Genomic DNA, 16,619 nt, shown 5'->3' on the forward strand with positions numbered 1-16,619 from the left:
TAAATAGTCAGATCACTGTCACCTCCCAGAAGGAAGACATTTTTCCTCACTAGGTATGAAAATCAATTTTGTAAAATCTGAAAAAAAAAAGAAAAAAAAAATCAGGAGACACAATAACAGGTAAAACTCATACTCTGATTGTAAAATCTACACCTGGGAATTTGGGGTCTGGCTGTCATTTTCCTTGGGGAGGACAAAGCAAGAGAAGCACAAACATAAAAGTCCTGTAGAGGAAAGGGAGCCCAGAAGATGGAAATCCAGAACACTGTTATGGATCTCTCTGCTGACACTAAATTAATTTTGCTTGTGACAAGTTAGAAGTTTACAACCAGCTGCCATATTAATATATGACTGAAAGCTTAAAAGGTCTTAAGGGTGAAATATCTTATTAGCAATACAAGAAAAAATTATTCTGCAGATAACTGGTGACAAATCGTTTCTGAAAAGTTTCACATAAATAAGCTTGAAGTTGCCATTTTTCAGCAGTGCTGTCAGTCTCACACCAGAGTATGTCAATGAACATCGTATTTGTCTTTTGGAGGCTTTTTCATTTCAGATTTGTTTTAGCAGTGAGACATGATGGGGAAAATTACTCTTTGCAAGATTATGTTTCCCATCCTAACAAGTAGTAAGTATTCTCACTAAAGCCAGGAAAATGGGAACATTGTACTAGTTAATCCTGTTCAAGACAATTCCTTTACTTATTAATGCTCATAATTACTTTTATTTGTATCTCATACTAGAGGGATATAAACAAAGATTAAAATATTGTCTATATAAGATTTTGCTTGTGACTAAATCAAGCAAAGGATGATGTTGTCAACAAAAGAGTAGCTGATTTTTATACTAAAAAAAAAATACTGATTTTATGTATCTCCTTCTCCCATATGCAGGTATGGGTTGCAACTATCAAGTGCAAGTGGTAGAAATCACCAGTTCAATTACAACCCATACTGGCCAACGTCAGGTGAAAACTCTTTATTATGTGACAGTTAATGCCACAGGGGATCACTGGAGAAGCAGCGGGATTATTGATCTGTGTTGGACAAAGCGAGAACTGCAGTAGTTAAAAAAGATAATTCAGATTTTTGAGTGTGTTATAGTCTCAGTTCCAGGTGGGTTTGTCCATTTGCTGATCTGTCCTATCAGTCTATGTTATCTTGAATCCAAGCACCAGCAAGCCAGCTTCTGTTTTCCAAATTCAGTCTTTGAAAGAGGAGATTGTCCCAGGACATTTCCAGACACAAGCTTCAAATACCACTCTAAGCCCATTCTCTTTAATTGCCTGTTCTGCCTACAGACCCACACTCACCTCCTCGGTTACTGCACCTTGCTCTCATACTGGGCTTTGGAGGGAACAAACTGGGATTAGTTAAGAAATGGATGGAGTCGGGTATTTAAAAGATTAATTCTAGCTGCCATCATTGTGTATATTAACTTGGCTGAACAGCAATGTGGAAGTCACTCTAAAAATATCTAAGGGACTAAATACCCCAGATGCACTACTCAGAAAAATAAGAGTACTGGAATATAATATTAAAGATGAGCTGTCAAGTATTTTTAAAAAACCTCTTCTTTTGCCTGAATTTGTTTCTTTATGTGGGCTTGAAAGACTATCTAGAATGGCTTCGCTAGATTCGTTCTTTGTTTTATCCTTAATGTATTAGGAATGCCAATATTAGCCTGTTTTTCTACACAATTCTTGAAGATCCCAAGGATGTATTTTTAAGCCAAGCCTTCAAGAGAGATGCTGGATTTTTAGCAAATCCTTCCTTTCTCTGAAATGTTAATTAGTCACTGAAGTGGAAAAATTAGGGGGGAAAAAAGCAAAAAGCAGAAATTCACAATATCTTCCTCTCAACCCTTCCCTTTTGAGCACAGAGTTTTCACTTCATTTCTTCTTGAAACTTTATTTTCACACATTTTCTCAGGTTTTTGTAGACCAAACACATAAGAAGTTTAAAATAAATATGCTTCAGCCCCTTAAAGCCTTTTTCCAGCTGCCAGTGTTTAATTCATTACATGGTCTAGCTTATTAAGGGAGCCAACAGAACCCTATTTTTCAAGATATTAGAAATTAAATAAGCAAGATAATATAATTCTCAATTTTCCTATCATTTGTCACTGTAAACAAATATTCTTATGGCCCTTTGATGGAAATATATAATTGTGTGAAAATCACCTTGGACTGACAGTATTTCCAGACAAGCTGTGGGCCCATCCTTTTTAGTACAGAACAACTGATAACACAAAAAGTTATCCAGCTAATTGTATGACTGCATTGTAAAAACTCATTGTGGGACTTCCCTTCCTAGCTTCCAGCTTGGCCTCCCTTTCCAGCAACTTCATAGGAAAAAAAAAAAAAGGCATCACATTATAAAGAACAGATGAAAGAAAAACTGAAACCAAGGGGCTGCAAGGACCCTTTCATGTGCAGGTCTTCAAAAAATACCTGCAGGGCAGATACTTGTGATTCCAGCTGAAGCAGCTCAGTGCTGCTAAGGAGCACAGAGCAGGACCTGGCGCTATGTCAGCTGGAGCTCGGACACTGCTACATCCCACTTTCCAGAACAGTTTTCTTCAGAGAAGTTTACATCAGGACAGGATTTCTTTTGAAGAGAGAAGATAACAACCCTGGTATAACCAGCCCCAGCTAATCCAAATTTATCCTGGCTATGCCTGCAGAAAACAAATGGCATATGCAGGCAGGACCCAGAAGTGGAGCCTGGCTGAGCCCTCCCTGTGGCCGTGGCTCTAGACTCAGTTCCATAGGGCTCCAGGGTGTGAAACCCAGATTTACCACCAGTGATAACTTCCCCAGTGCCCTTACAGAGGTCAGTTGGGCATTTCTAGTGTCAGGAAAGGTTTTGGTAATTTTAAGCCCAGGCTGAGCACATGCCAGCACTGGACGCAGCTGGAGAGGGCTGTGCTGAATGAGCACTGGTGCTGACAGAGGCATGACTACCCCCTCAAAATCCACTCTACAACACACAATTTCTTGCAACAGACATTGAGACCAGTTTCATTTGTCATCTTTGAGCCATGCAGGAGATTAATTACTCCCTGCTTGATGCAGCATTTCAAACTCCCTTTGCTTTTGGACTCTATCTGGCAAGAGGATACACACCTTGAAAACGGAGCTTTCCAGGCGCAGCTCAGCTGGAGCTGCTGATCCACAACCCGTCATGCACACCATGGGCGCTGCTCACACAAAAGCACCGCTCTCATGGCTACACTCCTAAGCCCACAATAAATAGAGGGGTTTTTCCCCCCCCCCCACAAATAAAAGTCCTTGTCAAGGAATATACTATCTGGCTCTGCTCTGTTTAACTGAAAAATTTGCTAGGACTGAATTACTATAGCCTGTATTAAAGGTTGAGATTATCGAACATGTGCTTGTACTGAATTAATATTTTATCGCTCCTGGGTCCTGTGTGGGCTGGCTGTTCTCCTGGAGTGCTTTAGCACCATGGAAACGTTGGGAGATATTTTCTCTTAATTGCATGAATGGTTGACAGATAACAGTACAGTACCATGGAATTAAGCCCCGATTGCTAATGAATTCTGATGAGCTGCTAGGCTGTTTCTGTTGTTTTAATTTTATTTTTAAACCTGGCAACATCTGTCCTTGTCCATTATAATTTCTAAAAGCTTTAATGTCAGTAGGTAATGTATCTGTATGACAGGTAATGTATAATTATTACAATTACGACTCACACAAGGTGAGCCCTTTAAACTAAAGGGAGAATTTCAGTTAAGAAATAAAAGAATAAAAATCACCTGAGTGATCAAAAACTAATGAAATTTTTCTTTTTTTTAAATTTTTATTTCTGTGGCAAGGTTAATTCAATATATAATAGCCCCTTGGTTTTAGAATTGTCAATAAAAGACTGTTCAAACACTGTTATTCAAAACTATTGTCAGCAAACACAGGTAGCTGGTTATAAATCAATTTTTTTTATTTCTCAGGTTAGAATTGTTCAACAGCTTGTAGGACAGAGCCCTAGAAATCACTGAGCGTTATTATATAATGAAGCAGTCTTGCAGAACACCTTTTTTTTTTTAAGCATAGTTGCTGCATGATTCACCCTACAGTAACTGTTCAAAATGCAGATTATATCTTTGCAAGAACATTTTATCTGCCCATGTAAGTTTGTGACACACGCTCCCTGCATCACTTGCTCTGCATTACAGGGGGTTTCCAGAGTGTCCCGTGTACATTTGCCCAACCACCTGCTACTGATGGACAGCAAACTGCATTATAGTCATTAACCCTAAAAATACAAACAAAAGGCAACTGCATTCTGCAAATGAGAGGAGACATAGTACAAAATTAAGCACAGCACCAGTCCCTTTTGCATGCCACAGCACAATCTACTGCTAAAATTGCTTGATAGTATGCTTTAAGTGTTATATCACCACAGCTGTACAGAGCCTTAGCCACAAATTAAACACCAGTCTAAATCCATACTCTGAGCCTAATCTGTATCCACATACTATTCCAAGGATCCACTGCTCCTCAAAAGTTTTCTTGGGACTTTAAACATGGCAAGCTCTAAAATATTTTCAAAATACTTTCCAGATTTTAATCAGATCACATATGGAGATACTGAACTCTGCCTATAGGTGACAGACAGTCTGGAAGGGATTGACAGATTTTTATTCACTCTGCCTGTTTAAGAGCAAGGAAACGGAACACACGCTATAAAGGGGCAGGTTTGAGAGCTGGGAGATCGTTGGGTCACTGTGCTCACTTGCTTCAAGGTTTCTGCCAGAACCCTCAAAGAGTCCTTATATAAGAAACCCAACTATATTAATGCCATTTATCATTATTATCATTACTATGTGATCAAAAACTTCCAGTAAAACTTTTGTTTGATTTTGGGTTTTGTTGTTGTTTTGTTTGTGTGTGTTGTTGTTTAGGAGTTTTTTGTTTGGTTTGTTTTTTTTGTTTGTTTGAGGGTGTGTGTGTGCATGTGCTTTGTTTGTTTGTTTTTTAATTGAGATGGATTTAAGCCATATGTCCAATTTGAAATGAGCTGTTTCTGAAAAGACCACACAATTCCAGTTCTATACTTGGGTTTAGACCCAATTTTGTCACTGTGCCCTGTTTTAAACATGCAGGAGTAAAGCCTGGATCTACTCAGAATCTCATATTTCTAGTGTTCAAACTCTGGATTTGAGCTACACATTCTGAACCCATCTCTGCTACTGGCAAGGGACAGTACCTAAACAAAGGCGCTAGGACAGACAGACTATGCGATATCCATCCCCTGCTCCCCATGTCCCCAGGCAGCAGTGCCCAGCTGTCCAACAGGTGCTGCTGACCCCGGTAACAACATGACATAATGCAGGCTGACCATTTTAATATTTCTCCACCTGTGCACAAATATATGAATAAAAACTCACTCACATAGGAACACAGTACCGCTGAATCCTCACAGTCTTGCTTTAAGACAAAAGCAAGAGACCGGAATTTTCTACAAGCGATGCTCACACATTCACAAACGCACACAGGTTTACTCCAGCAAGGTTTCCACAGAGTCCTACAAGACAACATCCACATTTGAAAAAGTCTAAATTCAGTTAAGCAAGAGCTAAACGCTGCCATGAACATTTCATAATACATCTCTTTATTCTCTACAGTTGTTAAGAAAATTATACCATTATCTGTATTTTAAAACACAGCAAACTACCTTTAAAATGCTCATCTGTTGAAGGAAAAGTGCAATTTTTTTTTTCCCATGAGAGTTATGGCCCAAAGAGAAGAAAAGTTTTTTAATCAGCCAAACAAGCAAGTTCTATCATTAATGAAACTGCAGGCATTTCTCCTTTGCTTACAGGACTGTAGGTAAACATGTATGTTGGAACTGTCACTCTCCTGGGAGGGGAAGTCTCCCCAGAACAATAGTTTCCTTAAATTTCATTTACATGAGGACAGAAGAGTCATGACCTAGAGGCTTCAGAAGCTGAACCGCCCAAATCTGGCACTTCTGAATGTTCAGAGGGTTGCAGTGCTTAACTTGCACTGAAATCAAGAGTAGCTGTGAAGCTAAACCCTTGCATGTGCTTTGAAAGTGCAGGATTAATGTAAATACTGCACAGCTTTGTCTGATCTCCAGCAGAAGAGTGTTTAACATGCTGCGTAGCTTCTATCCAGCCTCAATTCAGATTACAGATTTAAGGGGCATTGCTGCCAGGTCCCATGCACAACCCCCATTAACAGCAATGTTAATGCCCTGCAAATGGTGTTAACACTAATGAAAGAAACTATCGCACAAATGGAGAAATAGACCCCTCTGGGTGAAAAGCAGAGCTCAGGACAGCGCCCAGCCTATGGACACCTATGACAGAGTCAGGTAAGCAGACATTTGTTCTACACAGATGAAGCTGAAAATACATGTAACTGGCAACGCAAAAGCAGGAGTCCTATATGAATGTGAGTAGTCTGGCACATTTCCACCAGCATCATTCAAGTTTAAATCAAATGAATTTTCAGCGTATTACTACACCACTTCTGGCACCGTTCAATCTGAGCACATATATCTAGTCTAAAACTAGAGTTGTTGGAAGTACGTTATCAGCAGAAAAATTGGCTGAAAAGAGTGGATACCAAGCTAATTATGGAGGGGGCTGGTTGTATTTCCTGTTATTGAAACAGCTCCAGACTGAAGACTGTTTTTGTTTTGTTTTGTTTTTTTTTTAAGAGGTGTCTCATCAAAAAACATTTGGTATTTCATTACTTTTTCCATTCTACCTCAGGCAGAAAAGAGAGTGCGTATAACTTTTAAATACAAGCCCAGAGGGACAAACCTCAGTTTGCAGCACTTAACCTGGAGTTCAGGCACTTGTAGGAGACAGATGAGAGCTCCCAGATGGAACAAGGACCTGACCTCCATCTACCATCATCTCTATGCTGCTGACAATTCGGCAGGGGGCATCTCCAAGTCATTCCTGGTTTACTGCTCAGAAGTATTCACCAGAAACAGATACTGAAGAAAAGCCAGGGCATGGATCTCCCAGAATGGCTGGACAAGGAGACCGGAACAACAGAATTTTGAAGGAAAGATGCACTTGAGCCACATGCCTAAGGTGAGAGGAGCCAGACTGCAGACAGGGACACAAAGGTTCATATTTATTAGGATACACCATCAAATGGGGTCCAACATGAGGCTATTACACACCTCCTGCTGTCCTCTGGAGCAGTTCCCAACTCCATCATGTTGGTCTCTTTGCTGATCTGTCCTTCTCCATTCATTCTTCCTGGGCTCTCTGGTTATTCAGAATATTCCTCCTAACCCAGCTGTTCACACAGACATCACCAAGCCCATCATCTCCTCAGCTGCCCCAACAGCTGCCACTAAACCTGGAGCAGTCCAAGAATTTCTTCGTGTTCTCAAGCTCATCAGCTCAGTTAATGGCTGAGCAATTCTATCAAATTCTGCTCTGCTGAAATGGAGAGCTTATATTTAGCCTTCTACTTAAGCAAAATAACCTACTACTGCATGAAGGTCATTTTTAACAACAAGCTCGAACAATTTTAGAATACCATCTCCTCTTTTTGAGTCAGTGAATATTTATTTTAAAAAATTGCTGGCTAGAAACTGAATATTGTAATGTGATAAAAAGAATACCAGCTGATAATAGAGCACAGTGACCTAGAAAAAAAATTTAGAAGACTGACATTTTTGTCCATAGCTTACGAGCAAATTAAGTACAAACATTTGAAAATGTTCAACTCCATACAATTAATTCAAACCGTTCTCATGGTAAATTACACTGTAGCATTGCTATGAGTCCATGGCAAGTATACAAGGGTTGCATTGACAGAATGCTCATGGAAATTACAGTCAGTGCTAAAACCTGCACAGCTAGGGTAGTGTTGTCCCTGACCCAAACAGTGAACTGTTACACAAAAATGCCTTTTTTTAATGTATATTGAAATGAATTTTCATATTAATGCAGAGTACACAAGAAGCAATATGATCAACTGCACAGTATTTTAGCTTTACAAGTACTAGCACATATGCTATGAAGATCAGAATCATTAAGCAATGTAATTAAAGTGCACATGAATGGCTTCCTTGGGGCAATGGGGCAAGGGAGAGGAGGCACAAAAGCCTCAACAGCATCCCTCTCGTCACAGGTAGAGGAACTGGTATGTTAACCCGGTGGACATTTATCAAGCCTCACACTTCTTCAGTGCATTAATCCTGACTTGGTTTCACATGGTCAGTTTGTTCCTTCCATCTTCCCTCCAGATTTTTTCTTAGAGCCTGTTGTTTCTAATCAAATCATGGTGATTTTCAAGTGGTTTTGTTTCTATTTAGAAGACTTAATTTTGTATGCATTAGCCCTCCAAGAAAGATACCTGCATAAATAAGGTCTACCTTCTAGAAACTTTCTGCATGCACATCACCCATGGATCAGGATTTCAAGGACTTTACAATTACTACTTCTTAGACTTCTTTGGCCATTTCCCAGACTTTCAGGAAGGCTTTTATATCCTTAGAGGCCCTGAAACTTATTTGGCCAAGGAGATCTGGACCATATCGGGTACTTGAGGAGCTCGGGGACCACACACAGCAGCTACTGCTCCTGAGCATCACTGCATGAATCATCCTCCCCGAGCAAGATGGTTTCCAGGCTGCCGAGCAAAATATCTCTGCAGATTTCAGCCTATGCCAACATTAATTTGAGCTAATACATTGCTCAGAACATGATGCCTAAACCACCTTTTTACAAAGAAACTCCAATTTTATAAAAGTATTACTAATGACTCAGTGTCCATAAGTTCTCCTTGGAAAAAAAGGTATAATCTCTTTTCACTTATATGGACAAAGTAGCAATAAGCCACTAAATGCAGTGAAAATATTAGATGTAAAGAACTGGGAAGCTGGCAATAATAGCCTTGCTAGTGTACAACAGACCTGTTGTGTATTGATGACATAGTACTATTACACCCCGGCTGCAAAAGTAACATGAAAATCGCATGAACATTTATTTTAAAAAAATCAGCATATTATCATTAAGTTGCATTTAACAAATAAAGCAGCTTTAAGTGCCCCATTTGGTCTTAGAAACCAACTTTCCAGGATTATATCAAATGCAACACCGCCACCGTGTGGCAGAAATCGGTCACACCACAGAAAGCGATAAATACAGGACTCGAATCCAGAAAAACTGGGCTTGCTCCATTTCCCAACAGCCAGACATCCTACAGCAGGTTCCCGAATTCACTTGAAGCAAGCAAGGTTTCCTGCGGGTATCTATGGACCTCTGCTGTTTTCTCCCTGTGCAGTACAGGGAGTTGTACTTTAAACCCAGTGTTGTGGATTTCTTGTCTGCTTTGACTTTCTAGATTACATTGCAGTTGTACCCAGTCTTGTATCTATTAATACCTGAAAAATGTAGTGAAGACTGCAGGTATCATACAAAGGTATGTGTGTGCCTTTGGAGGAAACGGGGAACATGCCATCAATAACCATCTGTCTGTTTGGGCACACAGCTCATGTGCTAGAATAGATATTTAACTGATCTCATACCCAGCAAGCAATTATTCACCAGTGGGAAATGTATTCTGAAGTGGTTAGATCCGGGACACTAATCAGGCGGCAAAGTCCTAGTGATTTCTTATCTCATGCATGAGCTTCCTAAACCTCTCTGCAGAAACTGGTAGTATTTGAAAAGACCATGGACTATTCCCAAGAACAATTTGTGCTTTGTGTTTTCTTGATATGTGCTGCCATTGTTTTTTGTTTAGTGGGTTGGTTGGTTTGATTTTTCCACGCTGTTTGGATCTTCCAAATCTTTTTACCAGGTCAAGAGATAACTGTATTTCAATTATTTAATTAAAACAGTACAGCCTCAGATGATGGAAGCAGCACGACTAACACCAGAGTAACAACCTTGCAGCTGTGTGCATGCAAAAGCCACTCACTTTGTGCTGAAGTCCTTTAGACACTACAGAAGACATATTAATAGGAAAATCCAGAAAAAAAAATTACTAAATATTTAGTTATATTTCCTAGCGATCAAGACAGTTTCTTCCTTGGTTCCTGCCAACATCTCCTTTCCCGCCTGTTGTTTAACATGCCTGACAGCTGGCACCTTCCACTCCAAGAACATCTGCATTTCAGAGACTGCAGAGAATGAGTGAAGCACCACGAATCATGATGAAGGGCTGAAAACACGCACAATATTCATGTTTCCCCAGTGCTTCCAAATACCATCACAATGAAAACTCCAGTCTGAGCATTCTCCCCTTCTGATGTAAGTACCTGCCTTTCACCAACAGCCAAGAGTTGTGAATACATATGTAAAACAACCACACGCCATACGCCATCCCATCCTTTGATCTTTTGAGCAACTGCCTTCCAAATTGCCGCACTGTGAAGCATTTTAATGTATACTTTGTACAAGCAGTTACGACCAAAGGAATGATTTAGTAACAAAATGTTTGGAGTAAACCAATTGAGTAAAACTGCAGAGGGCATGTGCAATCAGCCCAGATTTGAGCAACAGCTGCTACACATTTGTAGAATAATAGATCTGATGAACTAATTTGTGAGAAGAACTGGGCACAGCTGTGATGCAGCTCACAAACCAAAAGCAATAAATTGTAAGCAACTGCAGAAAAGGATTTTCAGACCAAGTTCAGTAAAATCATATGTAGTTGGGTTTGATTTTTTTTTTTTTAATTAAATAGTTTGTCGGACAAAGGAACCAGGGAGAAAATGCCTCTATCTGAAGTAACTACTATTTAAAGATCTGTAGCAGAGTCAGAAAATCAGTTTTCTTTTAAAGTACAGGAGTAATTCAATAGAGTTCAATGAAAACTACATGAACAAATAGACACCTTGAAGGCAAATTCTGAATTTTTCCAGAGAAACACCATAGATGCTTAACATACCAAGTACAGGTATTAAACTTTCATTTGCTGCTACACCCAAAAGGAAACGACAGTTTGCACCTACCCTTCAAAAAAATCATCTCAAGAGTGGATAACACAGGGGTCACCAGATTTGCATAAAGCTGTTAGAGAAGCACATGCCAATGGATTGTTACAAGTTCAGTGCCATGTAAAAATAACTATGCCAAAGTTATCACTAAAAGAGCATACAAATAAAACTATATTTTAAAAAGATCCAAGTTGAAATAATATTGTTTCATCCATTCAGAAGTACATTTCCAGCAAGCAAAGCCAAACCCGAATCATACAGACACACACCACATTGGATCAACAGACAGGATGAGCTGAAAATCAACTCCATAGAAAGGGTCCTTGCTAATTGACACAGCACTGATCAGTGCCTCCTGGCATCACCCTGTACCTATGGATTGCCACACCAAGGTGTTCCGGCGTGCCTGGCCAGCAGCCTCCACGCTGCACTGGTGTGGAACTCTGCACTGCTTCCTTCCTCTCTTCACTTTATAATGAGCTACAATTCTCTACTCACCTTTACTCCCTTCCACAAAAATACTGATTCAAACCTCATGTAGTTATCTGTTTTCCCTCTATTTTCATCTATTTTACTCAGAAAGTAAAAATAAAAAAGTAAAAAGCCTTCCTGGATGAAGCTGTCGGATAATTAGAAGCATTGCCAGTTTTTCATTTTGTGACATATTTTCAAAGACATAATAAATAAGCATAAGCAAGGACAGCAAAAGGCATCAGAATTTACATTAAATAATCCATACAACAAGGGATTTTTTAATTAGTATAGCTGTAACCACAATGTTTTGAAAAATGCTTTTCAGAGATAAGATAAATATCCAGAGGAATCTGGAAGGAAGAGTCTGTCCAGCCAGCCCTGTGCTGCAGTGAATGGGCTGGATCCCACACTGAACACACACAGAAACAACACAGTGGATTAAGCGGCCTCAGTTCTCACCCTGTACACCTGAGCTAGCAAGAAAACACCTCAGCTGAATCCCTTCACTAAACTATGCTTAACAGCCACTATTTAATTAAGTCTTAAGCCCAGTGACCGAGGGAAAAAAAAGCATTAAGTTAATTAACATATCGTAATGCAGTACATAAAAAAAACCCTTTGACAAGATAATAAAAAAAATATATGAAAGTCAAAGCAAAAGGGCTCTAATTTAGGATTGGTTTAAAAACACCTCAAGCCTCACACTGTGTATGTTAATTAAGTGTATTTGAAGCCAGGACTCCTCATATCTATATATGTCAAGGCTTTATTTACAGTCAGAGCTCCAGATACATAGTATCAATACTTAACAATCTCAGGTATAGCCACTGAAATAGATATTGCTATGGTATTTCTGGATGCAATGTCTTTGAATCCTATTAAAAATAAAATAAGTTTTCATTAAAGCTGCAGCCTTCATCTAAGATGGTTGCAAGCACTAGTTGTTAATTATAGATTAAACATTTCGGCAAGACTTTGAAACTGTACTTGAAACTAACCCAAATAAACCGAGCTCCAAGCTCAGTGTTTCCAAACATTGAAAGATCACACAACTTCACACACATTTTAATTGTTTGCACGTACCTAACATTACATGAATTTTCTCTTGCAAAAAGGCTCTTTGTGCACATCATTCTACAGCAGTATAATGCTCATCTCACAACTCCTCCAGCTATAGCCACTTACGCTATTACACATGATCCTCTCATCCACTTGATAGATTTTTTCTTTTATAACAATAATAACAACAAATAGATGGCTACTAGTTATTTCTACACTAAGTGCTCCAAACATACCTGCTTAACATTTTTATTCAGCTCAAAGTTCAGAACTATTTACATTCTTGAAGTAATAATATAAACACAATTCCCATGAGGTTTTTAGGTCACATAGCCATAAAAACTGATGCTATTAAAGACTTTAAGGTTTTTCTTTATGACTTCTACAAAACATCAGTGCATTTTTCATAAACCGCTGCAGAATACTTCAAACCTTGTGCTGGCAAAACAAGACTAAGACCAACAAGGGAACTGAGTAACATTTTCCTACCTCTATCACAATGGTTTATAATCCAAGGGATCACCAAGAGACAAAGTGCTGAAAGAGCTCCAGCAGAGACCATTTTGGGCCAATGGTGGCTTTATGGACTGTGTGTTACTGCTGTTAACCAACCCCACCCTCAGCAGATGCGATGCATTGAGGATAAGGATGAAGGGCAGAGCCCTGAGCAGCTCACCAGGCTCTTGTTAACTCATTAAGAAGGGAAGAGGTCGGGGGGCTGAGTAAATGCATTGGATAATATGAAAATTTAGTGAGGAAAGGTGCAGGGTGTTTCTCAGTACAAGCAGAACAGGATTGGAGCCAACATAATTCGGAAGAAGAAAATAACCAGGTGCTCATGTTGTCTGAGCACCTGGTGATGGTACATTGAATTCCTCATCACCTGTGGGAGAGAGCAAAGCACCAGGGGAACCTGAGTTACTGAAGGGCACAGCCGAGGATCTTAAGTAATCACTCAAGACTGAACAACAGCAGGATTTATCCCATTTGTTTGGTTTGGTTTCTCTGCACTACTGTGTAAAACCTCCCCTTGATGCGGCTTTGTGTACAAGCTACCGACTCTACACGTGGCAAAGTTTAGTAGGAGTAGAAAAAGATACGGTTGCAAACTGAGGTTCTTCTTTTCTCTCAAATTCTCGCACATGCATTTTCATTGTAACCTTTGCAGGCATTCTCCTCTATTCTTCTTCCTCCACCAACCCTCCTGAAAAGTGTCTGCACTCTCACTATAACAGTACAGCCCTTCCATCTCCAGAAAGGAGCAAATCAGCTGAAATGTCATTATCTGAAAGCTGGTAAATTCTACAGAAATGCTTTTCTAAGAAAAAAAACATCTTATAATGAAATGACAGTAATTGCTGCAGTTTGTCTTCGATGTGGATTTCTCCCCAAGGCACATCCTGCCTGGATTAGATTCTCTGTCTACAAAATGTTGCTCTTATAAAGTCTGTAAAATATGTTATTTACAAAAAAAAAAAAAAAAAAGAAAAATCCAGCCCTCAGTGTTTGATATCCTCAACCATGATGCATAATGTTCTTGGGGAAAAAAATAACTGCTTAAACATTTCATCCGGAAATGTAAACGGCTGAGTTCTGATCTTGTTATCTCAATGATACAATGAGAATTTTGTGTTAAAGACTCACATCTTTCAACTGCTACACATTTTTATGCTTCCTGTTTCATTTCGCTAAATATCAGGCAATTTGTTTTGTCTACTGTCTGTTTTGGGATGTGGCTCCTCCCAAACCAAGTGGAATGTGTATTTGTAAATATGTATTTGTATTCCTTAATAATAAATAAAGAAAGCTTATGTTATCACTAGCAGTCTCCACAATCTATTCCCTCATGTTTAAAAAACACATTCTATTTAAACTTAAGGACAAGAATGTCAATCTGCACTAAACACCAGGAGATCAATATTAAGTATTTCCCATTAGTTTTATTCCTATGTCTAAAACCAGTAAAACAAAGACCTACAGCCTACAGAAAATGCCTCTTCCGTTTGTTTACACACACAGGTAAAAACAATCCAGCAGGACAACCATAAGCTTAATATTTTAAATGAACACCATTAATCTCTATTTATTTACCTTCTACTGTTACTAGTAGCAGACACCAACATCAAGCAATTCTAAAGGGGAAGCAGAAAATAACTATTTTTCCAGTTACTTACCCTCATGCATTTTGCAGAACTTTGTATACGAGAAGTTACAGTGGTGCCCTCCTATAGCTAAACTGGTTTAGTATTTGTACAGGTACGCATTAGGAATTTGGAACTCTCTAATGAGAACAGGAAAGAAAAACACTGAAAGATAAAGAAGTCTCATTGTAAAGCCATAAGAATGGCTCTAAGAATAATTCTAGTAACCTGAAGGTACTCTCTGATCATTTCAAAACACTGTTTATATTTCCAGTTGATTGCATCTATTTACAATTGTGTGTAGATACACAGAACACCTGCCTCTCATTTTTCTTGAAGCAGGGAAACCTACAAGCAAGAGTAGACTTAAAATAGAATTATAAAAGCAGAAAGAACTCTTGTTTTTGTCTCCTAGGAAAGTAATTAAAACACTAGGCTACAACACTATAACACTGCTTACACTGCTATGGAGAAGACTGTAACATCTCCCAACCTATTCCAATTATCACTTTTACTGTATTTGCCAGACATGTCTCTAAAATCTTTTTACTTGATCTAACATATTAAGTTTTACAAAATATATTTGATCATCTATAGGCACCAGGTTGAATGCAAATACTTCAAGCATATATTTAAATGACGTGAGAGAGGGAGTACGGGAAGTAATCCGTAGTGAAACTGTTGGAGTCATCACTTTCTGCAGGTTTTACTCGTGGAGATTTCCCGAAGATAATCAGTACATTGATTTATACTCTTGAATTTTTTTAAAGCCTGGGTCACTGGAAAAATCAATACCACTTTCTATCTTGGCAACCACTCATTGAGCAATTTTGTTAGAAAGGAAAACAGGAGGTGAGTTGTTGAAATATGTAAGTGATGAAGAGCACCTCTAAAAGTTTTGAATCTAGTGAGAGGATCCACATCTTTCTTCTTCTAATCAGATGCAAAATATAAGTAAAATAACACGGGTTCACTGAATTTTGAATTGTTTCCTATACTGACTCCTAAGTCAGCAACTGCTGACTCACCAGCAGGTGCCACAGCTCACAGATCTTACAACTGTTACCAGCTCCTGCAACTAATTTCTTAAGCACATAAAAGCAGCATTGCCATCCCTCCTTTAGCTGGGGATGTGGCTGAGAAATTGGATTCTTCAGGGCTGCTCTAGTCCTGGGAGGCACTACTGAGGTTTTGTGTGTTTTGGTAATTTGGCTTTTTATTTCTGTTCTTTTTTTCCTGGGCTGTAGCTTTCGGTCTTATTGCTTAAATCCACTTGTCATGCTGGTTGTGTTTTCTCACACTAGTGATGTTTTTATCCCTTTTATGAAAGTGTTTAAGGTATTTGTGCATCTTTATTGGCTATAAAAGTAGTTTAAGTGATGAGCTCAAAATGTCTGAGTAAAGCATGGCTTCATCAAGATGAAATACTTGTGGGGTATTTATAGCTCTCAGGTTATAAGAATACTTGGTCTGCAGGGCCTGAGAAAGAACACTTTAGGAAAAAAAAAAAAATGAACACACAAAAGCTATGCTATTGCAGTGTTTGTTAGGTTGTCTGTTAGGGAAGGGTTTTGTTGGGGTTGTTGTTGTTTGTCTAATTTGTTGTTTTTTTGGGTGAGGCACCTCTAGTATACCTGCATCTCTAAGAAATGCACAGGATGAAGCAAGGTAGTCGAAAAGTGCGTACTTAAGAAGCAGAGTGCATGCGTTGAAGCAGTTGTGTGCAACCTACGTGCTGGCGTCCTAGGACCTAAGAAATGTACCAGCCACACCTGCCTCTGCAAGCACTGTCTGCGAAACTGCTCTGACCATCCAGCCACGTAACACGAGGTTTTTCCCCCGTGTCTTACCCAATAAATTCCTGATTAGATGCGAGTTTTAAACCCGCTGTTGTATGTGTTCGTACACTCCAGCCCGCGGGACGCAGCGCTCCCTGCCCGCGTCCCAGGAGCGGCCATCGCTGAGCGGCGGCAGGGGCTCCGTC

Source organism: Streptopelia decaocto (genome assembly GCF_964273445.1).
Source record: "Streptopelia decaocto genome assembly, chromosome: 5".
NCBI lineage: Eukaryota > Metazoa > Chordata > Aves > Columbiformes > Columbidae > Streptopelia > Streptopelia decaocto.